Below are 17,544 nucleotides of genomic sequence, written 5' to 3' on the forward strand. Positions count from 1 at the left end.
TGGCCGTTTACTCACCATCCACGCACAACTTCCAAACTGTTTCAATTCTTTTCTAATATACGACTTGTGGGGATTCATTTTAAAGCTCGTGGTGTAAGAAACCTTTTACCGGCTTAGTTTTACGAAAATATATTTTTTCTCCATAGAGTTAATACAGGGATGGTGGCCATTTTGAATTTTCAATATCGGTAAATCTTCGCCTTATTTGTTTCCCTAGTACCGAAATTTGCAGGGTGACTACCGATTTTTATTATTGAATTTGAAAGCGAATGATTGAAATATTCTTTGATTAAGTTTGAGCAAAAGTTTTAAGTCTTTCACTTTCGAGGCGCATACTGTCCTTATACTGTCTCTGGTAGTTACTGATCCAAAATCTCTAAAGGAGAGAACATAAGATCTTCGGTACCGGTGACTAGAATCAAGACGATCATATACTTTTCATATTTCATGAAACTTGCATCCTTATTTTAACTAGAATTTTAAAGATATTTTTTGTTTGTTTAGTGTGGCGGCAATATTTGACAATTTGCTAGGCATTTTATTTTGGAACTCTCCATATCAAGAAGAAATGATTGGTCCCTAAGTCTGAGATCTCTTGGTTGAGATGTCTACTTCTCAACGTTTGATCGACAAAAGTTCTGGATGCTTCCTTACTGCCTGGCTTGTTTTATTTTATTTAATCCGCACTTTTATTTGGGCGGGCGATATATTTCTGCAACATTTTCATCGTGACTCTTTCAAATGGCAAGTCAAATTTGAATGTGAACGGACTAAGTTGCTGGCTTGATTTTATTAGATAAGGCACAGGAAAGCCAAGATGAACAAATAAATAAATGAATAACAAATAAATACATATCACAGAAAACAAATTGAATAAGGATTGAAATAATTGACTGAATAACACATGAAACAAATTCTATACATGCGACATATCCTCACTTAACTGTAGTGAGAAGTAATACTACTGACATCGCATCTTGAATATTTTGCTGTGTTGTTTAGTCAAGCCTTTTCGTTTTCTGTAATACACATTCATTTGCTTTTTTGTTTTATTCGTTTGTCTCATTATTATCTATTTGTCTGTCTGTTTCTTTGTTTATTCTGGCTGCCCTGTGGTTAACGTCATGCAAGTAGCAACGGAGACCTTGGTGGACATTCCACACCAGTATTTTCATTGTTCACGTTTGTACAAACAATAATTTCACAATTCAGTGCATCAGCGCGAGCATGAGACGTCCTGGTATTTAGATCAGAGGAAAGGCACCCCATATGCCAACTGACCTCTTACAAGTTGTGTGAACGACGGTGATACCACACAGTACTCTCGCCTAATCAGCAAAATAAACAGTAGTAACGAATTAAGAATCATACAACCATGTCCCCAAACCTCAAACAAACATTTACCGGTATGAACTCAAAATACAGAAGTAGCAGGGCAAAAATTACATGTGTGTCACAGAACAGAATTTGAATATTCAAGACTCACGTGATGTAGCCTGTCGAAGACAAGATGCTTTATTTTCGACTGTAGAGAGTGTTGTACTCGGACATGAGGTTAATCACTTCGCTCTAAGATTTTGCCCATGTCATTTATCAATCATCCTGACAGATTATTGCTGAGTAGTAAAGGTACTTTTGTGATATAGCCAGGACGCTAGTCAACAGACAGTAAGGCAATAGAGGCAATAGAAGTTTAGAATTTAGCAAGAGATACATTGAGAGAAAGTTTTGTTTCGTTTTTGCATCGATGCCTATAATGACACTCCAATATGAAGGTGGAGAATGTGATCTCCGGGTGTTATCAGTGACAAATACCGACATTGGCTATATAGACAATACTTCATTGCGGGCAGACAACTAGGTTTTTGCAGAAAGCTCTTTTTTTCTTTAGAAAGGCATTTTGCTAATTATTTGCAAAGTTCAACTGTGTCAGCTTTCAGTCATTTTCCCACAATGCCATGCACCGCACTACGTTGTTGACGTTGACAAGCTTCACTTCTGATATTTCGCAATAAGTACATTCTGACATAATATTGTGTCGAATGTTTCCTTACTGCCGTTGACCAATGGTTCAGGGCTCCATATTTCCTTTTGAACCAGTGTTGGACATTTGAGGGACGAACGGTTACCGGGTGATGACCATTGATAACGAACAAAAACATATTTGCGACATGCAAGGCTGCTACAGCTGGATAGTCGTGTTGGGATCGCATATCTGTTGCCTATTTGTATACGGATGGTATCAAGCTATCGGTCCTCTATTTGTCGCCATTCAGCACTATTTGAAGAAACCTCAGCTCGAACTTCATGGATACTCGCAGTATTTTTGTCGTTGGAGTTTGGCATTGGTAAGTCCACCTTATTTAAGTAGCGCTAGGAGGAAAGGGTCCACGTCAGGACATTCACAGTGCATGAAAATTTACAATTCGCAGTGAATAGGAAGGTTCCTATTATGTGTTGACGAAAACAGTTAGTTTACTTATCCGTGTATACAATCAGTCAATTGCAATCTCCTAACCAACAAAGAGAGGCTTAATACAACTGGAGTGCATTTGTTCGTGTTTTTATAAAGACGTTTTATGAACGCTCGTACAATTGCAATTGTCACTGTACAGACATCGCACAATATGATAATAAAGAAAGATGTCGGGACAGTACACGCTGTATGAATGACTGATAGACCCACCGAGAACTGTCCTGACCTGAATGTTGGTGGTATATTTTTTCTTGGTTCAGTTGAGAAACAATGTGTTTTCGTTACCTGATCACACAGAAACGTGTTATATTTCAAGATAGTTTACGTCACACAGGTCCAGTATCCAATGTCTGCGTTAAGAAATTCGGATTTCGAGTGACTGTGATGATCGGAACTGTTATGTCGTCCATTGGTTTCTTCATCAGTGCATTCGCCACAAGAATCGAATTTTTGTACTTCAGTATTGGAATACTTGCAGGTAGGTGTATGAGCACAATTCTTGTAAAGGAATTCACCACTCCGCCATGCACATCGATAGCTGCGAGGATCAGATTCGGCATTTTCAGTGTGAATGTAGAAAACACGATTGGAACTAATTTGGGATAATTGGATGGTGAAGCAATGTCGATTTAATCTACAAAATGTTATCTCATCTGCTTTTCTTTTTATATGACACACTCACACAGGGTGAAAAAACTCATTTCTGCAGACCTAAATTTAAAGAAACGTGACGCAAATTGATGCTTTATGTCCTATTTATGGCGCATCCCAGCAAACTTGTGGTATGTGTATGTGTGTCATTTATGGAATGACTGCTATGCGGAATTATACAATTTATGGAATTGACGGAAATGTTTTCAAACGCGCAAATACCTTATATATGTCTACGTAAACACACACACAAATGAATCATATATATACAAAAAATGTTACGTTTATGTGGAATATATGTGCTAATGTTGTCACATTTAATACATTTACGATGTTTTTATGTCGTCTTGAAATATCGGATATATGACAAATTTATTTTTACATATTTTCTGCGTATTGATTGGAAATGTAACACAAAAATGTCGCATAAAGTATACCTATAATTGATATTTACGCCAAATTTATGGTTCATCATTACGGCATTATGCTGCCATAAATGGATTCTTTACTGTCGCATTTAATGAGCATTTAAACTGGCATATTTGTGTGTGTGTTTGAGTTCTGCATTTCCATGGAAACTGTCGTAAGTGCAATTTAGTGCAACACTATTTCGGTAAAAAATACTAATCTGATATTGAATATCACAATGTTATTTACATATTAGTATCCCGTTCGTCGTTTAGAAAAATAGTTATAACTCACTTTCCATGGAAATGCTTTGAAAAAACAGGAATAACATGTTTACATGAATAGCATTAAGTCTTTAATCCTAACAAAATCAAGAAAAGAATCTTATTTGCAATTGCGATAATGTCTTGAACATGGCCAAAAACGCATTCTATATATTGGTAAACCTCTATCGATTTTTGCATATTTGTAAATACATAAAAAATTACAATTAACAACAATTCACGATAATGTGTGTGTGTGTGTGTGTGTGTGTGTGTGTGTGTGTGTGTGTGTGTGTGTGTGTGTACACACACACACACACACACACACACACACACACACACATACACCACACATACACAAAAACACTCTAGCTATAGCTGTTGGAAAAGCACACATCACGAGAACACGCCCGACTTCCTGTGAGTTAAGGTTTGAGTACCACGCCACCATGAGAATCGTTCAAGAGGGATACAACATATCAACGCGAGCGGCGCTCGTTCATGATGCTCAACACACAGCTCGAGGTGATGGTCCTTTTACAATATTGCATGCATCCAATTACTTTTTAGCATATACTCTTACACTTAAATCTAGATAAAGTGCGGCTTGGACAATAATATCATAGTTGTTCGGTTTCTTTGTTTTCGTTGTCTGTGGTTAACGCAGCTTTCAATCCCAAAACATGTTATCACACTTGTACCAGCCTGTGCTAAAAGAGTATCTTTACATATCATCAAGTGAAATCTTAAATTGTAATGATTTTCTCCATACTAATCAAAACATTTACGGTAGTCAATTTCACGTCAAACAAGTTTAAAAATTACTGTAAATATATTCTTTCAGTACGTAACATTCAGTTATGAAAGGAAAGAAAAGTGGTCGTGTTAATATTCTATTTGGTCATCAAAATATGCACAGAGACTTATAGGTTTGATACCTTTCTAACAAAATATTTGAACCTATTTATCATTCTCATCTGATGCTTGTAGGTAAGACATTTGATCATAATCTTTCGATACAGCCCATGAAGGTGCGTCTTTTGGAACCTGCCTTTCTGACATATAATTGTCAGGTTTTGATATAGTTGCCATTGATGCTCGGCGCTTAGGAGATATATTTTCTAAAAAACTGCTATCGAGTGCTCTTTTGTAAGTTGTCAACTTTTTTTGACAGCCATTTCAGTTTCCTGACTCTTCGGGAAGAGCGCCGAATCCACTTTCGGGCATTGATGGAATTGCGTGTTTGTCGTCGTCTTCAGAACTCTGATACTCTGGCTGAAGAATGGCGCTGATTTTTTTCTTCTTTTTTTCGGTCCAGTCGGTCATCCCTAGGTCTTCAGTTCTGCACTTTAGTTTCTGAACAACAATAAAGGTATTTTGATTTTAAGCCATGATCGCCAGGTGTGCTGAGTGTGTTCCAACTAAATTCGGTCATTAAGTTCGTTCTTATGAAAGAAATCATATTGTTCTAATATACATCCTCTGACATTAGAGATTTACAAATTAAGATAGTCAAGATTGTTCGCACATATACAACAGAGTTGTAGACTATCATGTGAGAAGACTTACCCTTTTGATTCGTTCATGACGACACATTTTTCCCTGTGTCGAGCTTCAGTTCCTTTTCTCTGCCTTGTCATTTGATCGCTGCGTGTTCGCCAGTAAGTGTAGCAGCCTCTGTTGTTTGAATAAGATAAACAGACTTTTGTGATCAATGGGAACTAGATACTTGTAAAGGAAATAGTAATTGACAAATTCTTCTGAACAGTCAGGTTAATTTTTGTTGAATGAATAAGACTGAATGGATTGATAAAATCCTAGCTAGTCTGGAGGACTCAGTCAGCCTACCTTCAATTTCTTGAGCACTCCACGCTTTCTCTTCATAGATTGAGCGTATTTCTCCCATGAGTCTCTTCATAACAGCGCGATTTTCTGGTTCGTTGAAACTGAAAGCAGAGAATAATGATAAGTTAATATCAATGAGTTTTCATAAACTGAAAGCGGAGAGTAACAATAAGTTAATATGAAAGAGTTTTCGTGCAATAATAAGTGGATGTTTCATTATTTTTTCATTAGTTATTTGACAGGAAGTGTGGGTCATTTACCTTTTCTCAACGAAGCCCGTAAAGTCTTCGTGTGATAATAATTCCTTTTTCTTCACTGCTCTCTGCAAAACAAATTTAGAACGAAACAGGCTGAACCATTTTCAAACAAAACAACAACGAAACGTCACTCATTTTTCATCACAAAGAAACAAATTCGTTTCAAAACTACAAACGAAGAGTACAACGGATTTTCATTTAGGTCGCACTAAAATTTTCATACAGGACAATAATGAACAGTCACTATCGCTCCCCGTTTGCCAATTTGGCTTACGGTAAGGCGTGATGGTAGAGAACATGAACAAAAGCTGGTGGGCGTGATTTGAGAAGACAACGTGCCTCATTGAAATGCACACACATCGACCAATCACGGTTTGATAAAATTTGTAGGCTACGCCCTCGCCATCCCATACGCAGTCCGACGTAATACAGATTCAAATTTGGTGTCCGTTAAATAAGTACAGCATTTTGGACTTGTTGTGGCTCTTGCTGATGACTTACTACACGTTTTAAAGGTAGATTGTTAAATTATTTATCTTAAACACGATTGGAACTAATTTGTGATAATTGGATGAGGAATGTCGGTTTAATCAGCTAATGTAAGCTAATCTGCTTTTCTTTAAAAATGTACACTTGTTTTTATGAGTAATTTGTAATCAGCTATAGGGCACTTTTGAGAATTTGAAAAATATGAAGATCCAATTATCCCGAAATAGTTCCAATCGTGTTCTTATTACTGATTCAATAGTACGTTTCTGAAACGTAATGGCATACTCCCATATCCCATTTCCCTTTCATCTCTCTCTCTCCCTCTCCCTCTCTCTCTCTCTCTCTCTCTCTCTCTCTCTCTCTCTCTCTCTCTCTCTCTCTCTCTCTCTCATTATCAATATTTGTTATGTAAATCTTGCAATAATACGGAACACCTGCTAAGGCAAAGTAACCGTCTTTGACAATTTTCCATGAGTATTATTTTACCAGCAAATTGCACTTTTGTTAGAACCACGAAACGTGTTCAGGCCCGGCTTATAGAACGAAGTAGATTACTGTTTTACAATGACATGTTTCCAGCTTTCCAGTATCCATCAGATGACCGCTGTCACAAATAGCACAGTTCGCCATATGTCTCATGCCAGTTTCTCTACATTCCTTCTTGATATTAACCTTACTCTAAGGGGAAAGGTCATGGTGGCCATCATCAGTCAACGTGTGTCTCACACTTGTGCTCAGTGATAACAAGTTGACCCGTTTGTATATGTGAACAAATACTTGTACAGTGGAGCAGAAATTGGCGGGAAAGGATTGCCTTACCGCACATTCACAGCTAACGTGGATGTTATGTTTGCGTCTCCGGGATTTGCCGCTCGGAATTTTTGCCATCAACTGCTTTTTCTCCGCTTCAACTGCTTCAGTCTTTTGTTTTCATCATGTACAGCAATCGGATCATATGTCTTTGCCAATGTTCGCGTTTTCTGCAATAAGAGGAAATTCAAAATTGTATTTGGACATCCATTTTGTATTTTGTCTGATAGATAAGCAACAAAGCCAATCAAAAGTCTGACGATTGCGAAGACCGCGATTTCATAGAAAACAGACATTAGCATAGCCTTCAAATTAGACAGGAAAGATTACGTGTCAATTTAAATTGTCAGACTTACCTGATGATATTGAACTGTTATCAGAAGTATCGACAGGATTGTTCCAGAACTTTGTACTGAACGAGTATCAGTCATTAAGGTCTCGTCGCTACTGAACTAACAGAGGCAACCTCGGTCCCGACTGCGTGTTTATCATTTGTAGAATTCGACATTTCTGTGAATCGCACTAATGTAGGGTTCAGAATTTCTCAACTTGTGTGACTTACAAGGAGCTATATTAAGATGAAAAGAACACACAAAGTCGCTGTTTTTCTATAATGTTGTTCCCAAGCCGAGAGCTATCGATATCTAGTTCTGAAGTCGTATTTCCCTCCACTTTCTAAGTAGGTCATAGCACATCCAATCAGTGGGCTGAGAATGGAATAGGCTGCATGTAACTTTCCCTCCAATTTTAACTGGGTTAATCCAAACAGTTTCCTGGGAGGGGCTAGCTGTTAGTTGCACTCAAAATTCAGAGATAACAATTTGAAGCCTTCATCACTGTACATGCTGTGTACTTTGCGTGATTACCAAAATTATACTTTCTATCAATTTTGATATGCCATTTCATTGAGCTACAGTCCCTAGTCGAATGATACCGTTATTTGATCCATGGTATTACTGCGTTATGCAATTATAATATTGAAATGTTCTGAGTGTTGAGCCAAAATGAGACAGCTAGAATTCCGACCTTGACTATATCTACAGATGCAGCTGATATAGTTCTTATACACACGTGTCCTCTTAAATGCAGGGAACTTTAGTGAATATCCTCTTAAATGCAGGGAACTTTAGTGAATGATGCCAATCTGCTTGATAAAACCAGGCTTACTCATTGGCTTACTCATGGCTTCCGATATTGACTTCGATTTACAAAAACGAAAAGTGAAACTGTGTTGACATTATTATAATTACTAAGACCCCATTAACTTTTACAGCTGACGCACACGTCAAAACATTTACATGGTCATTTTTCAAGCGTCCCCGTCTCAGTTCCAGCGAAAAAAGTCAATTTAGTTAATTATAAAAGTATAAGATCGGCATCTTGTTATATGTTGAGAAAGTTGCCAAATCGAGCGACTTAAAAAGCTTGTTTAGAGTTAAAGCTAACATACCTGCTGCGAAGGCCTGTTTCCGTTCTAAATTAATCGTTGCTGCTAGTGACTTTAGAGCTACGTGTACCCTGTCGATAAGTATATCTCGCACAAAGCGGTCATATAGGAGACCAAGGTATAATTCACTGTTAACATGATTAATTAATTTACTTTTTGAGAGAAATCGATATATGTATACACTAACATGACACGTTTCTTGCAGATACCAAGTCACTCGCTAAATAACGCAAAACACTCGACATAAAGAAAAAAGCTGTTGTACCAAGGAACTGTTGTCAAGTGGAATTTCATCCACTGATGTAAGCAATGAAAATGTCACCGAAGAACACACAGGTGTTACCGAGATGTGGTCATCATCAGACGACAATCATAAAGAAACCAGTATCATCGCTGGAAGGAAAGACCGTTGAGATTAATTAGAAGCCCATATTACTGACTGGACTTATGGTTTCTGTGTTTGTGGAAATCGTACAGTTTTGTGAGTGACCGCACATTTCAAACATTGGTGCTCTTTATTTGGACTTTGCTTTCAGTCGTACCACGTACATTTGATAGTGACAAATGTGTTTCACACTGATATCGATCGTTCCCAAAATCTATGTACCAAATTAGATTGTTTCTCGGCATTGAGAGAGGCGACTTTCAAAAGTTTGCAGTGTGTGATAAATGTACAAAATTGGTCAATATAAGTGGTGATATCGACTGGTGTAGTAAAATGCAAGACAGTGCGATTTCCAAAGGGACGGAAATATAACACACCCTGTGGTGGTCATTTCATTGAAAAAATTAAATTGAAGTACCGTTGTAAATATTTTGTTACAATTCGCTGATAAATTCTTCAGAAATTCTGCTTAAACGACCATATTTTAAAGATAATTGTGAAAATTGCGGAAGAGAAAGATGCCACCGAATTTTTACGCAGTATATATGATGGAAACTAGTGGCCTAATTTTCAGGTTGTAAAAGGAACTCCATAGCAGCTCCAAATAATTATGTTGACTGGTTTCAACATTTCAAAAGACAACCAACATTTCTTTTAGCGTTGTTTATATGGTAGTGATTTACCCCGTCACTTACGATTTAAAAAAGAAAATTTACTCCTTATTAGTTTGATTTCACCTTTAATGAATGAACGACATAATTTGAATGAGTTTTTAAACCACTTGTCGAAAATAAACGACTGTGGAAAAGTGGCATCATTTTAAACACATACAAACATCCTGAAGGAATCCGAATCCGTGGAGCTAATTTATGTGATATGCCGGCCAGTTGCAAACTGTGAGGATTTCTAAGCCACAGTGCAACATATTGGTGTTCAATGTGCCTTAACAAATTCCAAGCGGTACGGAGGTTTCAACAATAAAATAAATTACAGCGGTTTTGAAATTGCATCATGGCCAAAACGAATGCACAAGACGCACATGCAAATGTAGTGAAATTAAAAAAGTGCATATGCGTCTTGTGCGTTCATTTTGGCCATGATGCAATTTCAAAACCGCTGTAATTTATTTTATTGTTCAAACCTCCGTACCGCGTGGAATTTGTTTAGGCACATTGAACACCAATATGTTGCAATGTTAAGATACTGGCTTGATTTTTAACACCTTCCTATAAATTCAACTGAAATTGTTGCCACGGTGCTAGCGCTGACATTGACGAATATGTACGGGAAAGAGCATTTTGAGGGTGTTCGATCCTATGTTTCAGATTCTGCATCATTTTCATTGGCACTTACAACCCATTTCTGTCAACTACGAGTTATCAAACACACTGCAAGCGCTCTGACCCCGATTCTCTATCAAAGGCAAAAACATTTAGAGACCAACGTAAAAGTTCTCCATACCTTGAAATACAATGTGTCAGGTTTTTAAATTTCCATATGGTTGTGTTATTTTTTCAAGTGACCTGAGTAGGAATCTCGACTTCACTTTTTCAACAGAAAAATACTCTGCTTTGTATCGTGACCTATTTCGCAGGCAGGCATGAAGGAGTGAAAAGGTCGCTTGGTGTCGACTTTATACGATTAATGGCTTTATTGCCCCACTTCTGACAGTACAATTGTAAACTTTTGTAAAGTTTGCGATAAACTTAAAATGTCAGCATACATGAGAGATACGACAAAACTCAGATGTAAATCATCGATGCATTTTGTGCCATTTCCTAACATCTAAGAAAGTCTAATAAGAATTATATTGAAATTTCTACATACAGGAAACACAATCCATTTGTTTACATTCCAAGTTATGACCTCAAGGACACCATCCATCATGTCGTCAGGCACAAGACAAGAGGCACTGGCGAATGTTCGCAGTTCACACTCATTTGCAAACTATGCTAGACTTCGAACACACGAAGATGGTTCTGAAGTAGTTTGTGATATAATTGGTGATATAATTATCTCGTGTGTTCCATGCAACTTTGATGGTAACGACGGTCATTACAGAAACTACATGGAAAATCGACATTAATCATGGTGCATGGCTGAACCATCACATTTCACGTGCAATTTTGTTGGTGATGAGTGAGTGTTGAAATAGAAGGGAAGGCGAGGCTGGTGGTTGTAGCGAAGTATCGGATCCACGAAGGTACCGAACTGCTACAAAACTACGGAACAGATCAATCAAACGCACCGGTATGGTTGAAATGTGCTGAAGATCCATAAATAGATTCTGCACATTCTGCGATTTCTTTCTCAACAAGATCCTGCGTTCGAAACGGAACTAGAACTGTAACAATGAACTCATCCATTCGAATTATCTTTCACGGAAACTGTTCTTCACTGTATTCTTTTGGTCAAACAACATGATTTATTTCAATTACTCCCCTCTGGACGGCGCTATCGGTCCTTTAAAGTGAATACCGCACGTTTTAGTAATAGTTTTTATCCACGTGCTGTTCAAATACTTTCAGATCGCAATTTTTAATTTGCAATTGCATTTTTATTACCTGTATCTATAAGATTTTATATTATGTTTTACTCATGGCTCCTTCGAATTACTTTTTTGGTTTTATAGTCGGTTTTTAAAGTGATTTTAGTTACATGTAATATATATTGTTGTTTTGTTTTGTGTGACGACAGCACAACAATTTCCTAATGTACATGCATGTGTATAATGGCAATAAAGTTATCTATCTATCTATCAATCTATCTATCTATCTATCTATCTATCTATCTATCTATCTATCTATCTATCTATCTGAAGTGAAATATTAATGTCATAGGTCAATCAAACCGATTGTGAAAAAATCATACGATCTTATACTCGAAAATCAATAGAAGATTACACTATAGTATCAAGAATAACATTATAACTGTGTATTAATGGCGCAAATACTACGATCTGATTGGTCGAGACGGGAAATATCCATGCTATATTCGCAATATAACACATTTGGAAAATGCAAGAGCTCTTAGCTAGAGAAAATCCCCTTTTTGACGTTTCATTCCAAATTTCAATTTAATATCATGACACAACATTAATAAACTACACCAGCAGCGAGTATACCACTCAATTTTGACCAGTTCACTATCGTTCGTGCACATATGTACATTTCGTGATGAATTGGCCAAACCTCTCGTGGTATCCCGTCACTGCGTCTTATTTATTTCTCAAACATTGAATGGATGTGTACAGAAGAACACTGCTCTTATGTAGACTTTTAAACCATTTTAGTATGTGGTCCGCATAGTCTGTCTTCTTTGGTTTTACGAGACATTTCTTGTTACATGTATAATGATCGTTAAACTTTTTCAGATAGTTTAGGATAGTTTCTAACATTTTGTCGTTACAGAGTTTGTTTGCATGTTCGAAAAAACAGTAATGCCATCGGAAGTTTACAGCTAGATTCATTTTTTATGCATTCATTTAGTTCTTCCCTTCTTTTCTTTTTCTCTAAATAAACAATGAGTTTCTCTCGTTTCATTAGACGATGGCATTGTGATCTGAACTTCTCAAAAATATCATAAACTGATTAAATTGGTTTTGAACAATACACTCTTCAAACAAAATCCGAACCGAGAATTAGTACAAATTATCATGCATACACATGGTTTCCATGGTTTCAAGCCATAGAGTACAATAAGTGTGACTTGGCGCACCCTACATGCAGACAAAGATAACGTATCAGAATGTAAAGATTTTCGTGACGGGTTTTCACGTTCGTGTTTTAATTATCAAAGGCCTCTTACGCCGTATTGAATTGGCCGGAAGCATTGCATTGCTCTGTGAGTTTACTTTTTGAAATTTATTTTAACACGCGTTTGCCCAACCAAACTTAATTTATGTATGCTATCAACCAGACTCTATGTGAAGTGTTTTGCTTGACTATCTTGTTACGGTAGAAGGGGCCAGACCAGTGCTCATAGAGTCACTCTTGGGACAAATGCTTAACTGCCGTGCACGATTGAATTTCCTCCGGAGAACTGAATTGTTTATTTTAATTTCAACCACGGTCATAGAGGGACCTTGGTTCAACTCTCAGTCTGTTCAGGAAGGGATGGAGGGAAAACACATGTTCAACGCATGCGTTGAGGGAACGCGCGAAATTCCACGAATAGCAACGGCGTGTCAGGACGTTCCTACTCTTTGTCTGTTCACTTTGGAAAAGTCAAACAACGGGAAGATTGCCTGAAAAAGGAGGTAAGTCTGTTAAAAGGTTTTGGTAGCGACGAATACTGTAAAGTTTAAAATGACAATCACACGCCTACTTTGAATCAAATACTATTGTTGCTTTGTGTTTTAAAATTATCTTAACCAAGGAACGCCCTTACTTTATGTCGACATATTATCCAACTGTTTAGCTCGAGTGTACCCATTTAAAGTTTGCTAGAATTGAATAAGAGGCACGCAAATGAAGATGACGCCCCATTTCAAACTTTCTTAGCTTTACGCTGCTTTAAGTTTGTACCATGTTTTGCATTTCAATTGGTCTCTAATCGTTGCATTTCAAACAATTTAAACGTGAACGATGCGCATCGTGCATCATGTTACACTAGACATCAGCTATGTATTTAAAATCTGAGTTGAATCCGAGCATGCTGGAAACATGTCCATAAATTTGAAGAGTAAATAGATATATAGTAAACGTTGATAAAGTTTTGTCACAGGTCATGAAAGCGCAGCGCTGGATTTCCCGCGCTTATTGCCCTACGCAGATCACATGCAAATTACAGAATGAGTGATCACTCAACGTCAACCTATCTTGCGGCCGATAACAGCTCGGCGATCCGCGCAATGAATGGAAACGATGTACAGCATTTAACATCTAGCAAAGATTCCTGAAATAGTATATTTATCAATTATGACAAATGAAATATATCATATATGCAAATTCATGCTAATGTCAACAGCACATCAAATTTAAGAGCCGTCAGACCAATACAAAGAAATTTAGCTACAAAATTTGCATAAGCAAAGTCCGTAATCATTTTAAGCAACTGAATAAGGCAATCCCTAGCAACTACCACTTTGATTGCTATTAAACAATTCAGAGAAGAATTGCACATAAAGCAAGTTCATTGTGTAGTATAAATATTTCAGCACAGCAAAAGGAGCAAAAGGACATTTCCAATGGGAATGCTCAGTTTCATTTTTGAACAGATTTGTTTTTTCTGACGACACAAAAACATTCTAACAAGTTGCATTTGTTCTCATTTCTTAATGATTTGATTATACACGTCTGGGGGACTTACAAATGAAATTTCAAATAAAATTTGGTAAACAATATCAGATTCTACCTTCGGTAATTATGGATTAAATATCAGAGCTACCTGACTAATGCTATTGTTTCACATTTTCAAGCTCATTTGAACATTTTTGGACAAGTAAATGTTTTTCTCCTCAGTGTGCAGAAGTATAAATTTATACTGTCAATGTTCGCTATCATTTAGGTCAGGATACGAAAACCGTGAAGACATTTACAAACCAAAAAATGAAAGCTGTAATAGAAGCAGTTGCAGTAAGATACATATTTTCTGACTAACACTGGCAACGTTAGCTTTAGATTTCAATAATTTAAACCATATATGAAAATGTGTACAAATCTTGAGTAACATACCTATTAAATGTTAAAGCTACTCGGTGAAATCAAAGAAAAAAACTTTGAAAAAATGACAAAATAGGATAAAAATTTACATATGCAAATGTATTATTTGAAAGATAAGTAATGACAGAAAATGAGTGGTTAAACGTAAATTCACTAATCATAGAAACTATGTCCTTAAAAAATACCGCTGACCTTACAGGTCAGTCGTATTGACAAATACATGAAATGTCAATGAAATAAAAGTAAACAATAATTGAAGAAATTCCTTACCTACTATTGGTTATACAAGCACCGTCTACAAATTTCCACCTTATTGTAGATAATAATCAATACCTAAACAGGTCAACTTTGGTGCAGTGTCTTCAACTATGAGTCAGAAGTCTATGACACATTATTATCAGATGAAGGCCTACCGCACAGATAGAAACTCAGCTACAGAGGATGGACGATGGACAATAGTGTAACCACACAGTTACGAGTGTAGTGATACATAGCGGCCGCCGCCCTTTATTCTATGCATACTACGCGGCGGCCGCTATGTATCACTACACTCGTAACTGTGTGTAACCATTACGTTTACTGTTTTGTAGATAACACTGTAGATATGAAGAACCGACTTATTCGAGTGTTTGGATAGAACACACAAGTATGGTGTGGAGACTGAAGTTAATTGGGAGAGCACTCTAGCTGGACAAACCATGTATGCAGACAGATACCAGTCTGTTTTATGGACATACAAGGATAAACAGTGGTATGTAGTGTCCCATGATAGAAGTCTGTTTTTGTGAAAGGCAAGACTTCAAGGTTATTCACTTCTAAGAAAATGCACGCCCTTCAACTTTTACACGACATGACCCTTGAAATCGGAGTGAAGACACTAAGAAATACATTTGAGTGTTTGATAAATACACAACGAAAGTGTTAAAATTACTTATTGTCCTGATTGTAGAGACTGAATTTGATTTGGATGAAGATAATTAGTCCCGGCTTCCTTCATATATATACAGCAGGCTAGGCAGTGATATGTTGAATTTTCTGTATAATTTTGATTCTGGTACTCGTAATCATGACATGAAAGGCAATATGTTGTATGGTATCCATGACTCAGTGTTTTTATTATTTTATGTAAATATGTTTTCATCAAACTTGCATATGACAAAGTAAAAACTAGTATTCGATAGACGCATCTGTCAAATGTCGTAGTGGCTGCTTTACAGAAAAACTGATCAGCATTCGTCTGCATTCATTGTATCATGTTTCGTCTACACGGAGTCAGCTGAGTGTTGAGTATTAACCGACACTAAACTGTTCAGATATCATCAGCATGATATTACAGTATTTCGGCACCTCAGCTCTCGTCGTCGTAAACTTAAACCTCTTTACGGCAACAGCTTAAGGCTGCCCGATATGATTTTTGCGTAGGTCAGCGGAGCGGAAATTATGGTCTGACTCGCGAGAATTTTCAGTTCCGTGTTCTCCCCAAACACTCAAATGAGTCGGTTCTTTTTATTTACGATGTTATTTACAAAACTTGTGTGCGAAGAACAAAAAAGTAAACGTAATGTATACGCGACTGTCCATCCTCCGTAGCTGTAAATTGTAAATTATATTTTTCTACATATGGGCCTGGAAAGTAACCCACGAAAAACACAAAAATATCTTTCACAATCGCATGTAAAACCACGACACATCCATTACTAAGTAACAGGTGCCTTACAGGTCGTTTCGCGAAGCTGTTATAATGAATTAGGCAAAAAATGCTACACAGGCCACGCGAACTGGCGTCACACGTGTCACAAACTCGCGCGCCTGTCATGGTCCGCTCGCACGGGTTGTTATTTGACTACTATCTCCCACTTATCCTGGGGGGGGGTGGGGGTACTACCATAGAAAGGCTGTACGGGTGTGTGTCAGCAAATCCCTAACAATGGGTCATATGTTTGGAATATACATGGGTAAATGTTTTCAACTTAGGCGGCACACCCAGTATGAAAATATCAGGAGTATCCCTCTCGGGCCACTAATATCTGATTTCCGTGAGCATTTGGGCTGCTCGAACAAGAAATGGCAAGCGAAGATGAGGGGCTGTGCATTTGCCTGGGTTGTCTGGAATTCCACTTTTATTTGATTGGCCCTGACCTACAGTCCTACGGCTGTACACAAAAAGAATCACCATGATTCCCTTTTTTCACGGGTAGCCCTCTATTTAAATGAAGGCATAATGAACATTCTGCTGCCAATGCAAGACGTGAAGCAACTGTTGCAAAGCTTCTGTAACCATGTAGCACTTTTCTTTCAGGTGTTGTTGCTAGCGATAACAGTCACGATGGTAAGCTCATGGATGTCACAGCTGCCTGCTCTGCGGAAAAGGTCAGTAGGTCTACTACACTAAACACAGGGTATTTATAGCGCTGATGAATATCATATTCGCCATTGCTCGACAACAAATAACTAAAGAAATGATGTGTTCTATCGGTCTAACACTCAGTTGTATTATGTCTTTACTTAATCTACAAATATCACGTTTATGTTCTCAGTTTCATGTGTTGATGAGCAAGTCAACAATGGTCAACATATGAAATGGAACGAATTTATACAACGCATTGTAAATCACAGGTGAAGACCTTACAGCTGTGCACATCTGCTTGTGTTGTGACAGTACGCCGATGAACCAAATACGATATTGAGTACAAAACTTTATCTTACAGAGAAGAAAATGGAAACCTCGAACAAAAGAATACACAAAGTTGAAAAGTTGCAAGTTCAGACTGAAAAAAAGTAAAAAGAAGAGCCATGGCTTTAGCGCGACAGGATTCTACAAGGATTCTACAAGGATATCAACGAGTGAAA

General features: G+C 37.4%; 1 long non-coding RNA gene across 1 annotated transcript; it reads left to right on the forward strand.

Moving 5' to 3' along the window:
- Nucleotides 1-13,037: 13,037 nt before the first annotated feature.
- LOC139132451 (uncharacterized) lies at nucleotides 13,038-17,026 on the forward strand. Its single transcript, XR_011552300.1, has 3 exons — nucleotides 13,038-13,289; nucleotides 15,285-15,445; nucleotides 16,994-17,026. It is a non-coding gene; the product is annotated as an uncharacterized lncRNA (long non-coding RNA).
- Nucleotides 17,027-17,544: the final 518 nt, after the last annotated feature.

This window comes from Ptychodera flava, chromosome 5 (genome assembly GCF_041260155.1).
Source record: "Ptychodera flava strain L36383 chromosome 5, AS_Pfla_20210202, whole genome shotgun sequence".
Classification (NCBI taxonomy): domain Eukaryota; kingdom Metazoa; phylum Hemichordata; class Enteropneusta; family Ptychoderidae; genus Ptychodera; species Ptychodera flava.